The sequence below is a fragment of the Artemia franciscana genome, unplaced genomic scaffold (genome assembly GCF_032884065.1).
Source record: "Artemia franciscana unplaced genomic scaffold, ASM3288406v1 PGA_scaffold_131, whole genome shotgun sequence".
In the NCBI taxonomy this organism is placed as follows: domain Eukaryota; kingdom Metazoa; phylum Arthropoda; class Branchiopoda; order Anostraca; family Artemiidae; genus Artemia; species Artemia franciscana.
This window is the reverse complement of record NW_027062626.1, coordinates 74,218-94,234: the sequence shown is the minus strand read 5'-3', so window position 1 is coordinate 94,234 and position 20,017 is coordinate 74,218. Positions and strand designations below refer to the sequence as shown.

The 20,017-nt window shown below is 35.9% G+C and overlaps 1 long non-coding RNA gene across 1 annotated transcript; it reads left to right on the top strand.

Annotated features, from left to right (window-relative positions):
- The first annotated feature begins 4,453 nt into the window (after nt 1-4,453).
- On the top strand, nt 4,454-19,772 carry LOC136041290 (uncharacterized). Its single transcript, XR_010620999.1, has 2 exons — nt 4,454-8,222; nt 19,586-19,772. It is a non-coding gene; the product is annotated as an uncharacterized LOC136041290 (long non-coding RNA).
- The last annotated feature ends 245 nt before the right edge of the window (nt 19,773-20,017 follow it).

Here is a 20,017-nt window from a genome sequence, read left to right as displayed (position 1 = left end):
AAAAAAAACGACAGAAACTAAAAGCCGGCACCTATTTTTCCCGGAAATCTTAGAAAAAAACATTTCATTTCTCTCGAGTTGGATCTGGAAGTACAGATATTCAACTTAACGAAACTTACGGTCATTAGGAAGTGTAAATTCGTTATTTATTTTTAATGAAATGGAGCCGAATGCTCATTTTTAAGTTCAGGAAAGAGCAATCCCTAAAAATTGCATAACTGCTAGGAAAACGTCAAATGGTTCAAATGAATTATAATTTAAGCATAGTAGCCGCTTTGGGAGTTCCCTGTGGGACAATCTGTTTTGATGAACAAGCTTGACGACAAAAGAGTTGTATAATTTGATTGTCTTTTCAGTCAAATTTCACAGTGAAGCCAGAGATTTTTGACTGCTCTCGATGACGGCTAGTCCCTTAGATCATTTGTTGTTAAATGGTAGTAGCTAATTCGAATTGTCTTTTCAGTCAAATTTCCCCACAGTCCCCTTATAATGAAGAATGGCTAATAAACGTTTTATCCGGTGATCCAAATTGCTTCATTTGTTGTAAAATGATTTTAGCCAACACAAATTTTCTTTTCAGTCAAATTTCACAGTGAAGCCAGAGATTTTTGAATCTGTTGGAAATCTTCTTGGCTTGAACTGAAACAAATAATTAAGTAGGAATTATAGTTGTTAATTTTAAAACAAAATAATGTATTGGTTCTTAAACTTTCCAGTGTTCCCACCCACAAATCCCTACAAAACATTTATGATTAATTCGTGTTTGTTGTTGATTTCAATTTCCTGCTTGTGCCACAAAAGCTGGACACTTAAATAGTAAGCATTTGGTTTGAAAATTCTAATCGATTCTAAATTTTTCCCAACTGGTTCTGATACTGATACAATGTCTCTGTTTCATTTGCAAGACTCATCAAAAATATTAAAAAAAAATTTGTCCCAAATTCTATCTTTTCTAATTTCTAGAAAGTGTGCCTTAAATCTTTTGTCTGATTGGTCAGTATAACGACCACACTTGAAAATAGAACATCGACCAGTTTATGAAATACATTATTAGCAATGTAGTTGTCCACAAAACGTACCGATTGCAGACAACTTTTTTTTTTAGCAGTGGAGATATAATGTTACCATCAAAAGTATTTAAAGGACGAGAGAAGGGGGCTGAAAGTAACTTTGTAATTTTTGATTTCAGTTGTTATGTTGCCTAATAGATCAAGCGGGCCGATTGTTTGATGGAAATTGCAAAAAAAAAAGACAACGTGTGAGTAATGTAGGAATATGGGAAACTATTCAGAATATCGTAAAATCTTGAGGTTTATGAGAGTATTGAACTGAAGCTTACACCCTTTCTTCTTGTTTGCTTAGTCTTCATTTCCAATCAAAATGTTATTTAATTGTTACAAGTCTTATCGAAGGTTTTTTTTTGTTAAGAAATCACGTCGATGGACCTTTTGACTGTCCTTTTTTTCTTTTTTTTTAATCAGGTCGATTGACTTTTTGATTATCCCTCTAACCTAAAATTAAAATTCTTTTTAAAACAATTCAGGTCGATTGACCCTGTCCTTCCTAAAATTCAAGAAACATTAGCATTGGACAGTTAGGGTTTAATTACCTTAGTCCCTTTTTCTGTATCTGATTCAGGTAGTTCCTTTGGATAGTTTCTAAGGAGAGGGGGGGGGGGAGGGGGGTGTTTACCTTTTCTTAACAAAAAGAAAATCAACCTATGTTGTAATACTAAGTTTTTTTCTGGTGACCTATGGAAACGTGTTCTTTCAAAAACCTGACCCAATAGTTACCAAACAGGTTTTAATTTTAAAGGAAAATATAATAGTTAACTCCAATTCCATATTCTAGCATTTAATTTAGCTTGTATATTTGGAAGGTGGTTTAAATTTCACAGCTTTGCACTGTTTTGGTATTATAATGATTGCATGCGCAGATGATAAACTGGTCATCACTGCCATTTTATCAACAGCCGACATTTTTGGCAGCTTGCTGGTAACCTTCAATGGAATCTCTCAAGTGTTTTCTTGCTCTGGATCACTGACCGATGCTAAGGGAAAGAGAAAATATTTATCGTTCGATTTTTATCGCTTGGTTGTTTTCTGTTAAATTAGATATTATCTAATTTCGAATGCATTTTAGAAAAGTTATATTTGATGTAATTAGTCAGATTTAATCTTAAGCCAAGTGCAGCTCCGGTCAATCAGTCATTTTATTTATATTAGAAAATTATATTACAAGCAGTACTAACGGCTGTTTACGCCAGGAAGCCTTGCTTGTTTGGGCCAATCAAATCAATAGTAAGTGACCACACATGAGATAAACAATCCACTTAATTATGCACACAAAAAAGGAGAATATCCATAACAGTTCAGTACAATTCATTAACGAAAGAAAACTGTGCTACAAAAAGCATAAGATCTAAGATAGAGAAAACAAAAGACATGTTCAATATTAGATCATGAAATATCCCTCAATTCAGTTTGAAATAAGATGAGAGAGATATGGATTGGGATAGAGTTCCATAAGTGAAATTGAATGAAACGCTAAGAATTTTTAGCAGGATTCGATGAACGTTTAGAATTAGACTGTCGCGAAGAATAATGTAGTGATAAGGAGTTAAAATCAATGAGTCTGAAGGCATTAATTATATCGGTGTTTGGTAACCAAGTCAAAAAGCCGTTATTGTCCAGTAATGTCCGCTTAACGCTTCAATGTCGCTAAATAGAACTGAATGCCAAGAGTTCCTATCTTATATTTTATAAGTAGGCTATTCTTTTGTGATTTTTTTTTTGTAATTAATTTACTTTTTTCAATTTTATATAATTTTACTTTACTTGACATACTTTTTTCCTTGTCTTTAAAAAAAATTGTCTCTAAGCTTTGCAACCCATCAATAACCGAATAGAGAACGTTGAAAATCCGACCGTTTTTTCTGCGTTAGCAAAAGCATCAAACAGTTCATGGTAACGAACTATATAGTAAGGAGCGACCCGGCTCAATAGTAATCGAAACTCTAAACAACGGAATTTTGATACCAATAGTTACATCAAGAGAATCGCCTTTTAATGCTGATTTTAAATATATAAATTTCATCAAGTTTAGTGTTATGCATCAAAAGTTACGAGCCTGAGAAAATTTGCCTTATTTTAGAAAATAGGGGGAAATACCTCCTAAAAGTAATAGAATCTTAACAAAAATCACATCATCAGATTCAGCTTATCAGAGAACTCTACTGTAGAAGTTTCAAGCTCCTATCTTCAAAAATGTGAGAATTTTGTATTATTTGCCAGAAGCCAGATCACAGATGCGTTTTTTTTATTATTTTTTTTTACAGGGGTGATCGTATTGACCCATTGGTCCTAGAACATCGCAAGAGGGCTCATTCTAATGGAAACTAAAAGCTCTAGTGCCCTTTTTAAGTGACCAAAAAAATTGGAGGGCACCTAGGCCCCCTCCCACGCATATTTCCCCCCCCAAAGTCACCGGATCAAAATTTTAGGATAGCCATTCTGTTCAGCATAGTCGAAAACCTAATAGATATGTCTTTGAGGACGATTTGATCCCCCAGAGTCCGCGAGGGAGGGGCTATAAGTTACAAACCTTGACCATTGTTTACATATAGCAATGGATATTAGGAAGTGTACAGGCGTCTTCAGGGGCACTTTTCGCGTTGGGGTGGGGATGGGTTGGGGGGAAGGGGTTACGTGGGAGGATCTTTCCATGAAGGAATTTATCGTGAGGGAAGAGAATTTCCATTAAGGGGGCGCAGGATTTTCAGCATTACTTAAAAGAAAACAATGAACAAATAAATAATTCTTTTTTTCAGGTGGAAGTAATGAGCAGCATTAAAACTTAAAATGAACATAAAATATTACGTATATAAGAGGGTTCGTCTCCTCCAAAATACCTTGTTCTTTACGCTAAAGCATTTTTAGTAAATTCAACTATTTGTTCTACGGCCTTTGTGATTTTGGGATCATTCTTCAGGATTTGGGATAAAATTCAAGCTTTAGTGTCAAGAGCTAGGTATTGACGAGGGGGCTAAAATTCTCGTATACGTAAGAAAAATACATTAGTAATATTAAAACACATTGAAATTTTTAGGCGGAAATATGGTAGCAAAAAATCTGGGTCACAATTTTGTAAAACATTTTAAACAAATGACCACTTGTTTATGAACAAGAAAGCTATGAACAACATAGTTATAAAGAGCACATATTTTAATTCATTGCGGAAACTCTGAATAAATAACAAATAAATTTGGGAAGCTTGGGTGACGTAAGATTTAAAATATAGTCAGAATAGAGGCTTAAAACAGCTTGTGACGATGAAAGACGTTCAATTTAGGACAATGAACACTCCCATCAATTTATAGTCAAGGATGTCCGCAAAAAAAATTGGGGGGGGGGGCAGACGTCAAAATAGCTGTGGTGGGTAGGGGACAGGAAAAGATACTTTAGGATATATTTTTTTAGGAATCAGTTTATTTTAAAAACTATTGGACTCAGCCCAAACTCATAGGAAGATCTATTACCTCCCAAGATTATAACAGACGTAGACTTGTTTTTATTCAATTTCCAAAGCTTTAGAATTGGCTGCAGAAGGAGTCGATATGCTCAAAACTCATCCTTCCTGCATGGATAACACGTTTAGATTTTATAACGGTCATGTAAAATGTACCTTTTTCATAATAGGACAATCCTCCTCTTTGAACTGAAATCCCTTACATTTTCCGACATTTAAGCAATTATAGGCTATGCAACTAACTTAATGCCCCCAGTCATTCTGGATATAATGCTGAGGTGTCTTATTGGCAATCATAAACACAATACGTTTTGATTTTATTTTAAAGCAACATTTAGTTTTAAAGCATAAGGGGCCAATTACATAATTGTGGGAGGTTGACATGCCTAGTATCACAAAGGACATAGTTCCTGGAAAGTTCTACTATGCCGAACAAAATGGCTGTGTCAAAAATTTGACTGAATGCGTTTGGAAAATAAATGGGCTTGAGAGAATAGGGTCTTGCCCTCCAATCTATTGTTACTCTTAAAAAGAGCACCAAACGCTCGCGCTGTAATTGGAGTGGATATTGTAATTGGATTTTGTAATTGGATTGTAATTGGAGTGGATATGTAATGGATACATTTAATAAGAAACATTTTAGACAAGTAAAAACAAAGTCAAATATTTTTTTTTATTTTCAGTGAAGTGAAAATTATGTTCTGATCATGAGAAGGTATGGGGGTTTTTAAAGACATAATTTCCAGGACTTTCAACTACGCTGAACAAAATGACTATCTCTAAATTTTGATTAGATGTGTTTTTGAAATTGATGGGCGTGTGGAGGGGGGGCTTGTTGCCCTCCAATCCCTTTTGACTAATAAAAAGGAGTAGTGATGCTATAATGCTTTCCACAACACAGATTAGGGTATACAATTGAAGCTAGTAATCCCTCAAGACACTGTTGCGCGCACCTGGCTCTTACGCAATACCGTAGTGTGCTTGTAATGGTAAGTAAACCTGATTGATACGTAATAAGGGTTTGTTTACTCATGCAAATGTTTTCTTCAAGATGCAGGTGATTTTTGCGTAATATAGGATTGATTACTTATGCAAATGTTTTCTACGATATTTCTTTGGTTGTTACGCAATAGGTCTTGTTACAGTCCAGAAGTCAAGCGGGGGAATTCTGGCTGTAAAAAAATTAATGATGTTCCAATATTTACATTACATGTAGAGATGACGTAATCTTTCGTGACTTGTGTTGGTTCCGGTGGATCTTTATAATCCAACAAAAACTGTTTTTGAAGGTCAATAGCACGTCATAAGTTAGATATTACGGTTCGCTCACCTCAGTACTTGAAAAGAGTTCAGTGTCACAACATTGAGGGTATTATTCTTGGCATATTCTTTAGTAATTGGTGCTTTTGCTCTATTGGATATTGAAGGCACTAGGAATTTTTAAATGAAACCTAGAGAGTCACACGTAGCAGTAGGAATAATAAGATGCGGTCGGCTAATCCTAGAATGGGACAAGATGTTTGCACGATATGTAACATCAATGAGCAAATTCAATTCAGAATAAAAGTTATGCTTTGCAGCAAAAGTGAATATAATGAATATACAAAGATTACAAGATAAATTGAATGCATTAGTGAAATACATTGTAGACAATTTTATGAATCAGTCTATAAAAAAGGAGTAAATTTCTTACATTTTTAGGGATGTTTTACTAGTGAGAAAGAATCTTCATTCTTTGTTATTCTATAATCGGCAGTGAGGGTGTCGAGATTAAAAATGCTTGGTTTCGATAAACAAAAAATCATACGGAATCTAGTGACTTTGGCAAAATTTGATTTTAGATGATGATTTTCTAGAGTTATCTCTTCCAAGGAAAATATTTTCTCAAAGAATGCTTAATGATATAATGAGAAATGATTCTCCGTCTTTGGATTGTTGTATGAAACTTGTACGTCGTGGGCAAGATGCATTTACTCAATTCATTGGCCTTTCGATTGAAACAAAACAAAATAATATTATGGATTTGCTTTTGAGCACTACCTAAAAATTCGTCTAAGATGACCATTTTGTAAGGCAACAACAAATAAGCCAAAGAAGTTTCGCAACGTCACTCGATTACTCCTCCTCCTAGGAGACATTTATTTAACTCATAGTGAGTCATTTTTATTGACTCTTTCCTACCTGTATAATATAAATTTCAGTGCCCTAAGAGTAAAATGTTTGTGAATTTGTTTGTTAATAAATCTTGTATGTGCAATACAAAGTATTTGTCCTTTAGATTTTTTCTCTCATGTAACGTCACTCGTTTACTCTTCCTCCTAGAAGACATTCATTTTATTGATCGTGATTCAGTTTCTTTTTGGAATTAAGACAGTCAACATTGAAAAATGTTTTACAAATGTTCTTTACGTTTTATACATTGGGCAGCTGGCCATTCTGTGAAAACAGCACTGTTATTGATGACTATAAGGACTAGCGGCCGTTTAGTAGTGACGCTATAATGCTTTCCACAACACAGATAGGGGATATACTATTGGGGATAATAACCCCAGACGATTTTAACTGGAACCGGGTCTTACGCAATACTGTAGTCTGATTGTGATGGTATAATAAACCTGAGTGTTACGTAAGAGGGGTTTGTTTACCTATGCAAGTGTTTTTTTTCAAGATGTGGGTGATTGTTACGTAATAGGGGATTGTCTACTTGTGCAAATGTTTTCTTCGAGAATCTTCATTGTTATGTAATAGGTCTTGTTAGAGTCAACTAGTCAAGCGGGGAAGTCCTGGTTGTAAAAAATCTATTATAATCCAATATTTACATGTGAAGGTGACGTACTGTTACGCAGTTGTTTTGGTTCTGCTAGATTTTTTATAATCACCAAAACTGGTTTTGTATGTCAACAACACGTAACCTGTTAGATCTTACGGCTAGCTCACCCCAGTATTGGAAAGGAGTTCAGTTTGTCAATATTGAGGGTATTATTCTTGGCATATTCTTTAGTAATGGATGTCTTTACTCTATTTGATCTTGAAGGCACTAGCATTGGCGAAATGAAACCTAGAGTGCCTAACATAGTAATAAAAATCTCAAGAGGTTTTCAGCTATTCGTAGAATTGTATGGTTATGCTTTGCAGCAAAATTGAATATAATGCATGTGCAAACATTACAAGACGGTTTAACGGTTAGAGAAATATATCGAAGACAATTACCTGAATCAATAAATAAAAAGGAGCAAGTTTGTTGTATTTATTTTGATGTTTTACTAGCGAGAAAGAATCTTCATTCTTTGCTAGTCTATAATCGGTAATGAGTGTCAAGATTAAAAATGCTTGGTTTTGAGACACAAAAAAAGTCAAACAGAATCTAGTGACTTTGGAAAATTGTTTGATTCTAGATGATGATTTTCTAGGGTTATCTCTTCAAAGAAAATATTTTTCAACGAATGTTTAACGATATAATGGAAAGGTTCTCCGTCTTTAGACTATTGTATGAAACTTTAGGTCGTGGACCAGATGCACTTACTCAAATTCTTGACATATTGATTGAAATAGAACAAAATGATATTGTTGATTTGCTTTTCAGCACTACCAATTTCGCTGAAGACGGCCATTTTGCAAGGCAATAAGAAATAAGCCGAATAAGTTTTGTGACGTCACTCGATTACTCCTTCTAGAAGACATTCATTTTATCGACCGTGAGGCAGTTTCTTTTTGGAAGTGAGTTATTCAACATTAAAAATTTTTTACGAATGTCCATTACGCCTGCAGACATTGGGCAGCTGGTCCTCCTATGAGAATTGTACTGCTATTGATGACTATAATGAAATTGTAGATTAAACAATCCATGCAGATTGCATAGAGGGTACGCGGTACAAATTAAAGCCTGTAATTTCCGTCATGAAGATGTTTGAGACTCTCACAATTGAGGTTTCTTCTGTTCCCGTTGTGACTGTGGTAAATGTGATCAATGGGAAAATACTTACCCTGGCATAATTACAAAATACACTAAACGTAATTTCAGTTTCATAGTGTTATTGACTGTATAAGAAGATATAATAAAAATGAAGTTACATTATATTGTAGAAAATATGACCATGACTTTGCATGGCAAGATAAGTACAAGCTAAATCCTGCCATTGATGCTACCTGCCACGAGCTACCACCACTGATCATTACCGATGGTTACCTATATGTGGAAGAAGAAATCTAAAGGACATGGACTTTTTATTGAATATACAAATTTTATTAGTAAATAAATTCCCAAACATTTTAAAAGCATTTCACTATTAGGGCACTGAAATTTGTATCATACAGGTAGGAAAGAGGATTTTCAACTAGAAAGTCGTTCAATCGAGGACTGTACGTAAATGCTGAAAAATCCGCGGTAAGTATATCTTTGAAATCTGAAAATGAACGTTAATAGTGCATGAAAACCACAACTTTGTTTGATAAATCTTGTACTTGCATCCGATTTTGAACAATCAAGAAAGTTTTTAAGGTGAGTCTTGTGGAATGCATACTGTAGGCCAAAAAGATCATAAAATTCAATAATCTTCGCTGTTTGAAATATGTATAACCAATATCCTTTCTTTACAGTTGATGGGCTACTATTAACAATGATAAGGGTATTGTCAACCCTTTGAATATGGTCGAGGAAATCTAAAGCTATGAATTCTCAGAGACTAATGTACTGCTACCAGGCTCATAGGGGGATATACTAGAGTCTGAGATAGGTTAAGAGTATTATAACTGAAGTCTGAGAGAGATGAGCAGGATTTTTTCCCGAAGTTCAATTACAGAGACTGGCAAACAAACCGTCAGACCCAAGGGCAGAGAGAGAGAGAGAGAGAGAGAGAGAGAGAGAGAGAGAGAGAGAGAGAGAGAGAGAGAGAGAGAGAGAGAGAGAGAGAGAGAAACACACAAGCACACTGAGCTAGAGACTTAAACACACAAAGATAGACACAGATACAGGCAAACACACAGGCAGAGTGAGAGAGAAACAGAAAACACACAAGTCACATAGTCAGACACACAAAAACATTAAGATAGACACAGAGACAGATAAACACATAAGCGCCATGGGAGACAGACAAAAAACATACACAAACACATAGAGTCAGACACGCAAAGACAGATCTAGAGAGAGGCAAATACACAGTCAAACACACAGGAACGGTGAGAGAGAGACAAAACAAAACACTAGCACACAGACACACAAACACACAAATGTAGACATAGAGACAGGAAAACACACAGAAACGGTGAAAGAGAAATACAAAACACATAAATATACAGAGTTAGACACAGAAACACGCAAAGATAGACACTGTGCAGGGCAAACTCACAGGCACGTTGAGAGAGACAAGAAACACACAATAACACAGAGTCAGACACAAAAACACACAAAGATAGACAGAGAGAGGCAAAGACTCAGTCGAACACAGGTACGAAGAGAGAGAGAGAGAGAGAAATACATACAGAGTCAGACACACAAACAAGCAAAGATAGACACAGATACAGGAAAACACAGGCACGGTGAGAAAGAGACAAAAAACACACGCAAACCCACAGAGTTGGATACAAACACACAAAGGTAAACACAGAGACAAACACAAAGGCATGGTCAGAGAGAGACAAAAACACACAGTATTACACAGTTTGAGAAACAAAAACAAAGGAAGATAGACACAGAGACAGTCGTAACACTGAGTCAAAGATACGCGAGTCTCATATCTTACTCTAACCTACCGTGTTTCTGTTAGGTTAGGTTAACCTAACCTACTAGAATGTAATAAAAGCCCTAATCCTTAAAAAAACTGTATGAGTTGGTATTAAATACCCATATGAACCATATTGTTTTTCTATTTGTTAAAACAGGTAGGCTGCAGGTACCTAGGGTGGGACACCTGTGGTGCGGGTACCTGGGTTAGTTATAGGAGGTTTGTGGCTGTTGAAGGTGGTCCTTTTAGTGGACAAATATCTGTCTTTGTGTGTTTGTGTTCCAGATTCTGTGTTTTTGTGTGTCTGAGTCTGTGTTTGTGCCCGTTTTATGTTACTCTCTCATCTTGCCTCTGTGTTTGACAGTATTTGCCTCTCTTTGTGTCTATATTTGTGTGTTTTTGTTTCTGGCTCTCTGCGTGTTTTCTATCTCCCTCTCTCCGTGCCTGTGTGTTTGACTATCTTTGTATCTATCTTTGTGTGTTTGTGTGTCTGACTCTGTGTGTTTGTCTGTGTTTTTGCCTTTCACTAACAACGCCTTTGTGTTTGACAGTGTATGCCTGTTTTTGTGTCTATACTTGTGTGTTTGTGTGTCTGACTCTGTGTTTATGTGTTTTAGTCTCTCTGTCACCATGCCTGTGTGTTTGACCGTGTTTTAACCTGTCTCTGTGTGTATCTGTGTTTTTCTGAATATGTATGTTTATGTGTGTTGTTGTTTCTCTCTCACCGTGCCTGTGTGTTTGCCTTTCTCTGTGTCTATCTTTGTGTGTTTATATGTCTGACTTTCTGTGTTTGTGTGTTTTTTTGTCTCTCTCTCGCCAAACCTGTGTGTTTGACTGTTTGTTTGCCTGTCTCTGTGTCTACCTTTGTTTGTTCGGGTGTCTGACTCTGTGTTTTTGTGTTTTTTCTTGTCTCTCTCTCTTACCGTGCCTATTGTGTTTGACTTTTTGTTTGCCCGTCTCTTTGTCTATCATTGTGTGTCTGACTCTGTGTGTTTGTATATGTTATTGTGTCTCTCACCGTGCCTGTGTGTTAGAGTGTGTGTTTGCTTGTCTCTGTGTCTATCTTTGTGTGTTTTTGTGTCTGACTCTCTGTGATTGTGAGTGCTTTTGCCTCTCTCCCTCCGTGCCTGTGTGTTTGACTTCTCTGTTTGTTTGTGTGTCTGATTCTGTGTGTTTATGTATGTTTTCTTGTCTCTCTTCCACCGTGCTTGTGTGTTTAACCGTCTCTGTGTCTATTTAGGTGCGTTCGTGTTTTTGACTCTGTGGGTTTGTGTTTTTTCTGTCTCTCTCTCACTCTGCCTCTGCGTTTGCCTGTCTCCGTGTCTATCTTTGTGTGTTTGTGTTTCTGATTCTGTGTGTTTGTATTTTTTATCTCTGTCTCTCTGTGCCCGTGGTTCTGACCGTTTGTTTGCCTGTTTGTATTTGAACTTCAGAAAAAAATCCTGCCCATCTCTCTCAGTCTCCGGTAAAAATCCCGATATCCTATCTCAGACTCTAGCAGATCCCCCTATGAGCCTGGTAGCAGTACCATTGTCTTTGAAAATTCATACCCTCGGATTTTCTCGACCATTTTCAAAGGGTTGACAGTACCCTTGTCATTGTTAATAGTACCCCATCAGCTGTAAAGACGGGACATTGGCAGTGCAAATTTCAAACAACAAATAGTATTGTGTTTTTTAAATCTCACTATCGTATACACTCTATACACTGCACATCAAAAACTTACTTGATCAAAGTGGAAAATCTGTTGATCAAAATTTGATGCGAGTGCAAGATTTGTCAACCAAAAGCTGTGTTTTTCCTGCACTATTATATTTCATTTTTCGATATAGTGGATATACTTATAGTGAGTTTCTCAGCATTTATGTAGACAATTCTCGATTGAACGACTTTCTAGTTGAAAATACTCTTTCCTACCTTTATAATATGAATTTCAGTGCCCTAAGAGTGAAATGCTTTGTAGGTGAATTTGTTTTTTAATAAATCTTGTATGTATAATAAAAAGTCTTTGTCCTTTAGATTTCTTCTTTCGCCTGATGTCACTTGATTACTCCTCCTCCTAGAAGACATTCATTGTATTGATCGTGAGTCAGTTTCTTGCTGGAATTGAGTCAGTCAACATTGAAAATGTTTTGCGGATGTCTATTACGTTTGTATACATTGGGCAGCTGGTCCTTCTATGAGAATGTTACTGTTATTAATGACTATAATGAAAAGTGTAGGTTATACAATCCATGTAAATTGCATAGAGGATATGCAGTGCAAATTAAAGACTGTAGTTCCTGTCATGAAGATGTTTATGACTCTCACAATTGAGGTTTCCTCTGTTCCCGTTGTGACTATGATAGATGTGATCAATGGGAAAATACTTACCCTGGTATGATTACAAAAATACTGAACATGATTTTAGTCTATTTTAAGTGACTGTTATCGTCGTGGTTTTAAATTAAATACCCAATCGAATTAGCCTTTTCAAAGTTTCTATGACAAATAATGGCAATCTCAAAATTTCTGGCAGATGCATTTCGGGAAAATTTGAGTTGGGGGGCATCCACACTCCGATCACTTTGAACCTTACAAAGGGCACTAGAACCTCCGATTATCAATCCAATGAGCTCCCTCCGAAGGTTATACGATCACCTTTTCTGTATATATATATATATATATATATATATATATATATATATATATATATATATATAAATAAGTTGTCTGTGTGTGTGTGTCTGTCGAGTGACGTCATGTTTGTGTGTCGACTGACGTCATGTTTTCGACTGACGAAATTACAGACCGGGACATCGGGACACAAATGACGACAGGGACACGGGCACATAGGGAATATAAATGACGACCGGGACACTCAAAGAGAAAGCTACCGGGACACAAGGAATGTTCGATTAGCAATCACCATCAACAAAGCACCGGAACACAAATGACGATCGGGACACAGGGAGTATAAATGACGACCAGGACATAAGTAAAAGAAAAACTAAAAAAACTAAAAAAAAGTTAAAAACTACAAAAAACTAAAAAGAAAGAAAGGGGAAAAATACAAAAATTTATTTCATCATATACCATTTCAAAAACGAATGTATATACAGACCGGGACACCGGGATACAAATGACGACCGGGACACAGGGAATATAAATGACGACCGGGACACAGGGACACAACTACAACGGGGACGCCGGTGGCACAGGGGGATATATAAATGACGACGGGGACACAGGGAATGTTTGATTAGCAATCACCATCAACAAAGCTCAAGGGCAATCATTAGAATCATGAGGTATAACTAAAAAAAACAAAAAAAGGTAAAAAACTAAAAAAGACCAATTCAAAAATGAATGTATATACAGACCGGGACACAAATGACGACCGGGACACCGGGACACAAGGAATATAAATGACGCCCAGGAAACTCAAAGAGAAATTACAGACTGGGACACCGGGACACAAATGACGACCGGGACACAGGGAATATAAATGACGACCGGGACACAGCGACACAACTACAACGGGGACGCCGGGGGGGGGCACAAGGGGATATATAAATGACGACGGCGACACAGGGAATGGTCGATTAGCAATCACCATCAACAAAGCTCAAGGGCAATCATTAGAATCAATAGATATAGATCTGAATACGGATTGTTTTCCCATGGACCATTATATGTTGCATGTTCAAGAGTCGGTAAACCTGACAATCTATTTATATGCACAGACAATGGGACAGCAAAGAATGTTGTATATTCGCAAGTTTTACGTAGTTAAAAACATATATATATATATATATATATATATATATATATATATATATATATATATATATATATATATATATATATATATATATATATATATATATATATATATATATGTATATATATATATATATATCTATATTCACAGGTGGGACATAGGGACACAACTACAATGGCGCGTAACTAAAATAGCGCGTAATGACTTACGCGCGCGGGGGGGCTTGGGGGGGGCGCGAAGCGCCCCCACCAACTAGGAGTTGGGGTGGCGCGAAGCGCCACCCCAACATCTAGTATATATATATATATATATATATATATATATATATATATATATATATATATATATATATATATATATATATATATATATATATATATATATATATATATATATATATATATGTATATATATATATATATATATATATATATATATATATATATACATATATATATATATATATATATATATATATATATATATATATATATATATATATATATATATATATATATATATATATATATATATATATATATATACATATATATATATATATATATATATATATATATATATATATATATATATATATATATATATATATATATATATATATACATATATATATATATATCTACATATATAAAATAAGTTGTTTGTGTGTTGTGTGTTGACTGACGTCATGCATGTTTGTCGACTGACGTCATTGTAAGGATTAAGCATTATGCCGTCATGAAGTTGTTTGTCGACTCACGTCATGTTTGTCGACTGACGAAATTATAGACCGGGACACAAATGACGACCGGGACACGGAATATAAATGACGACCGGGACACTCAAAGAGAAATTACAGACTGAGACACCGGGACACAAATAACGACCGGGACACAGGGAATATAAATGACAACCGGGACACAGGGACACAACTACAACAGGGACGCCGGGGGGCACAGGGGGATATATAAATGACGACCGGGACACAGGGAATGTTCGATTAGCAATCACCATCAACAAAGCTCAAGGGCAATCATTAGAATAATGAGGTATAGATCTGAATACAGATTGTTTTTCCCATGGACAACCGGGACACAAATGACGACCGGGACACAAATGACGACCGGGACACAGGGAATATAAATGACGACCGGGGCACTAGAAGAGAAATTACAGACCGAGACACCGGGACACAAATGATGACCGGGATACAGGGAATGTAAATGACGACCGGGACACAACTACAACGGGGACGCCGGGGGGCACAGGGGGGATATATAAATGACGACGGGGACACAGGGCTATGTTCGATTAGCAATCACCATCAACAAAGCTCTAAGGCAATCATTAGAATAATGAGGTATAAATCTGACTACGGATTGTTTTTCCCATGGACAATTATATGTTGCATGTTCAAGTGTCGGTAAACCTGACAATCTATTTATATGCACAGACAATGGGACAGCGAAGAATGTTGTATATTCGCAAGTTTTACGTAGTTAAAAATATTGTAACGACTTATGCGCGGGGGTGGGGGGTGGGGGGAGGGCGATATGAGTTAGCTATAAGTTAGTGCGTAACTTACAAACCTTGCCTTGTGGGCTAAGGGGGAGTTTTTATTCTCAAAGGCATAATGTTCGGACCTTTTAATTACGTTGAACAAAATTTCTACCTCAAAATTTTGATTGGATGTGTTTTAGGAAATTGTGGGCATGGGAGATAGGTTAGATGCCCTCCAATCACTTTCGACTATTGAAAAACCACTAGCCCTTTCAATTTCCAATCGGATGAGCTATTTTGAATTTTCTACGACAACAATTGGTCCTTTGGAAATTTCTGTAGGATGCATTTAGGGAAAACACAGTATTTAGGGGGGGGGGGGTATCCAGCCTCCGATCATTCCGAATCTTAAAAAGGGCACGAAAACATCTGATTTCCAATCAAATGATCCCATTTTGAAGTTTTTACGATCTAACTTTTTACATATACCTTATATGCCTCCAGGACGTAACTTAAAACCCTAGCCCTGAGGGCTCTGGGGGATTGTCATTCTCAAAGATATAGTTTCCAAACTAATTTGAACAAAATAGCAATTTCAAAATTTTCATTGGATGTCCTTGGGGAGATGGTGGGCGTAGGAGAGAGATTAGTTACCCTCCAATCTCTCTCGCCTATTAAAACGGTTGCTAGCCCTTTCATTGTCCAATCGAATGAGCTCTTTTCAAAATTTCTAAGACAACAAATGGCCTCCCCAAAATTTCTATCATATGCATTTTGGAAAATACGATATGTGGGGGGGATATCCACCCTCCAATCACTCTGAATCAAAAAGGGCATTACAAATTCTGGTTAACAATCCAATGAGCCCCCTCCTAAGTTTATATTATCAAACTTTCTTTTCTATACCTTATATGCCCCAGGGCATAGTTTACAGCTCTTGCCCTGAGGACTGTGGGGCTTATCATCCTCAAAGACATATTTTCCAGACCTTGTATTTACGTTGAGCAAAACCGCTATCTCAAAATTTTGATTGGATTTGTTTGAAGAAATGGTGAGCATGGAAGGGGGGGTTAGTTGCCCTCCGATCACTTTTGATTATTAAAAAGACCACTAGCTTTTTCAGTTTCCAATCGAATCAGCTCTTTCTGAAGTTTCTTAGACCACAAATGGCCATCTTAAAATTTCTATCAGATGCATTTTGAGAATATACGAGGTTTGGAGGGGGGCTGTCCACCCTCTGATTACTCTGAATCTTAAAAGGGAACTAGAAGTTCTAATTACAAACCCAATGAGCCCCCTCCGAAGTTTATATGATCACCCTTTCTATATATACCTTATATGGCCCTATGACATAACTTACAACCCTTGCCTTATGTGCTGTGGGAGGGGTAGGGGATCGTCATCCTCAAATATATAATTTCGAGACCTCTCATCTACGTTGAACAAAATGACCATCTCAAAATTTTGATTTGGTGTGTTTGGGGAAGTTGTGGGTGTGGGAGGAGGTTAGTTGCCCTCCTATCAGTTTTGACTATGAAAAATGGCACTAGTCCCTTCAATTTCCAAACGAATGAGCCATTTCTGAATTTTCTACGACAAGTTCTTCGATAGGAAGTGCCCTGGTCTAAACAAAAATAAAAATAATACATTATGCCCACATCGCTCATCACTTAGGCAGCGCTATTGTGCTGCCTGTGAATATTAACAATAAATGATATCAGTGTTACCTTACCAATTGCACAAATGTGCACTTCTGATCTAACGTACGCGCTAGCGTTAGAATGGTACGGCTCTCTCGACTAATTCTTGTGCTTTAGATAGTGGAGTTTCTTATTCAGGAGGTCAGTGCATTTCGAAATAAAATACTTTTAAATGTTGGACCAAATTTTGAAGCTTGGCTACGTTTAGTTGTATTTAAAGTTTTCTTCGTAATTAAAATACGCCCTTAAGAAGGTCAAGCACCCATCTACATATTATTTAAATCACCTAAAGAGTTTGCATATGCATAACCAAGAATAAATAAATTTAAAGTAGGGTGTAAATCTTTTCTACTGTCATAAGCTTTATTTTGGCTACCATAAAAAATTACCTTTTCAGCTGCCCAGTCTGAATTCTTATGTTACAATATCTGTCTTGGGTGTTTTTTTTTTCGTTCTTTACTTTAAAATTTGATTTCAGATTGTTAATTGACCCTACTAGATACAATTCAAAAGTGGCATAGAATAAAAAATTTTGAATGACCAATATAGATTTTATTCCTTTCATTTAATCTAAAAAAAGCCTCGACGAACCAAAAATATGTGGTGGATGAAACCTAGTTTCTTCTAAGAATATTTGAGTTGTTATAAATAAGGAAAAGTCCCTCTTGGATAGCTCTATTCAACTTCTTACATCAGGCCATAATTGTGTGTGATACTTTTTCTTTTGATAGGGCCGTATAGATGTATGAAACGCTTTTACTGTTGGGCCTTAGGGGCAACAAGTTCTAGCCGCAAATATTAAGGACCAAGCCTAGTTTCTTCTAAAAATCTCTGAGTTGTTACATACAGCGAAAACTTTCTTGTATAAATAAGACGCATAAAGTGCTTTTACGATTGGGCTTCAAGGGCATTAAGTTCTAGCCATAAACATGAATAGCTTCCTCCTTTGCTTTAGCGTTTTTGACGTTAAGTATGTCAATATTCTATAATTATCTGAGGTACCCACCTTTTTGGCAAATTTCTGACAAAGGTTGAGGCAGTGATAGTACTGGTTAAACATTGACTGCCCTCATAAGGGAAATCGTAAACTGACAACGCAAATAGCCTTCAGTTTACGAAATGAAAAGTTCATAATTAAAATTACCTTTACTGGAAAAGTTCTACTAGAGGTTTACAGTCCCCTCTCTTGGACAACTTGGGAAACTACATTTTTGTATTTCTAGCATTGATTTGTCTCCATTTGTATACGCAGTTTTTTGCATCCAGAAACATGAAGTTTTGTACGGTTCAACAGAATTCAAAATTATATAGCCTAAAATATTTAAATTTTTAATTTAAAGGTCGAGGCAAAGAGCATGAACACCTTATAAGAGTGGAAACTGGCGCAAGTTTTAACAAAATCATCAACGCCATCTAAAGTTTGGCGTTTCTTAGGTTTTTTTCAATGTAATAACATGAAAAATTAGTTTAATTGGTGTAATTGGTAAAATGAGTGTAGTAATCAATGTCGCATTTGAGTTTCTGATGGAAAAACGATTACAAAGCTTTAAAATGCCAAGAGATGATTAACACTATATGGCATTGGTGTTTTTTGTCAACACAAGTGTTAGTTTCTACTCTTGTAAGTTGCACATACTCTTTCCTTGGGTTAGGGTTGAAAAACACTTTCCAAAGTAGAAAATAACAGTATTTTCAACAGGAAATATTAAAAAGTCTCTATAAATCTCAAAAATGTTTGATTGTACTAAATTTTTAGTAAAACTAAATTTTTTTAATTTTTCAAAATTTGTTTAGGAGTCTAACTAAATTTTTGACTCCGTCCCCTCTAAAAAAATGAAAATTTGATTCTGCTCTTCCCTTCCTCATGCCAGAAAAGCTATATATAATAGACACAAAGGATAAGCTTGTCAAATCATAATAAGTGATTATGCCATGAGTCAATCAAATTCGATCAAATTGTGAATCTTTACCAGATATTAATTAACAAACAAATTATAATTTTGTTGTATGCAGTTTTCTTTACGCTTTTGGCATGTGTTACTACCTGAACTATGGCATTCTTTATCCAATTGTCACGCTAACATGTCAGGTTGGATTCATCTTTCCTTTGAGATTTACGACAAAAACAACCCAAGGTCAATATCAACCCATCCTTTATTGCTTACCTCAAGAAAAATAATTTTATATCAAATCTTCTTCAACGCCTAAAAATAATTGCTTATTGTATCTCCCTTATTGATATTTGATCTTTTTTATTTATTCGTTTTCTTATGCTATCAGATTTTTTTTCTACTATGGGCAGTTTCAACGTCATGCTTTTTTAGGAGTTAACTTTTGGGAAATTAAGTAAACGCGTTTTCTTTTTTTTATTCCAGACCACAATGGCTTGGCACTTGTTGCGGTTTATGGTTTAGACTGGTTTTATGGCAGAGAAAGAAGCTCCTGTCAGAGATCTGGCGAATGAATGAAGTTTGTAATTTGGAAAAAATTGATAGTTGAAGTTTTCTTTTCATTTACTATGGTGACTTGTTTCTTTTTTTTCAAAAAAAATCATTTAATAGATGCACCTTCTAGCATATTGCCTACTATTTTCTCCAAGGTATTTTCCTTGACAGGTGGAAATCGATGAGTTTGAGTATAGCAAAATATGCTGTAAACAAGCGTTATGCTCAGTGGCGTCCATTCACGGAAATGTAGGGCGGGTGGGTCAAAATATTTATATTCGAGGATTCAGGAGTGTTTTTTTTTTTACAGTTTTTCCAATGAAAACTAAAAAAATTAACTATAATACCCCAGAAATAATATTT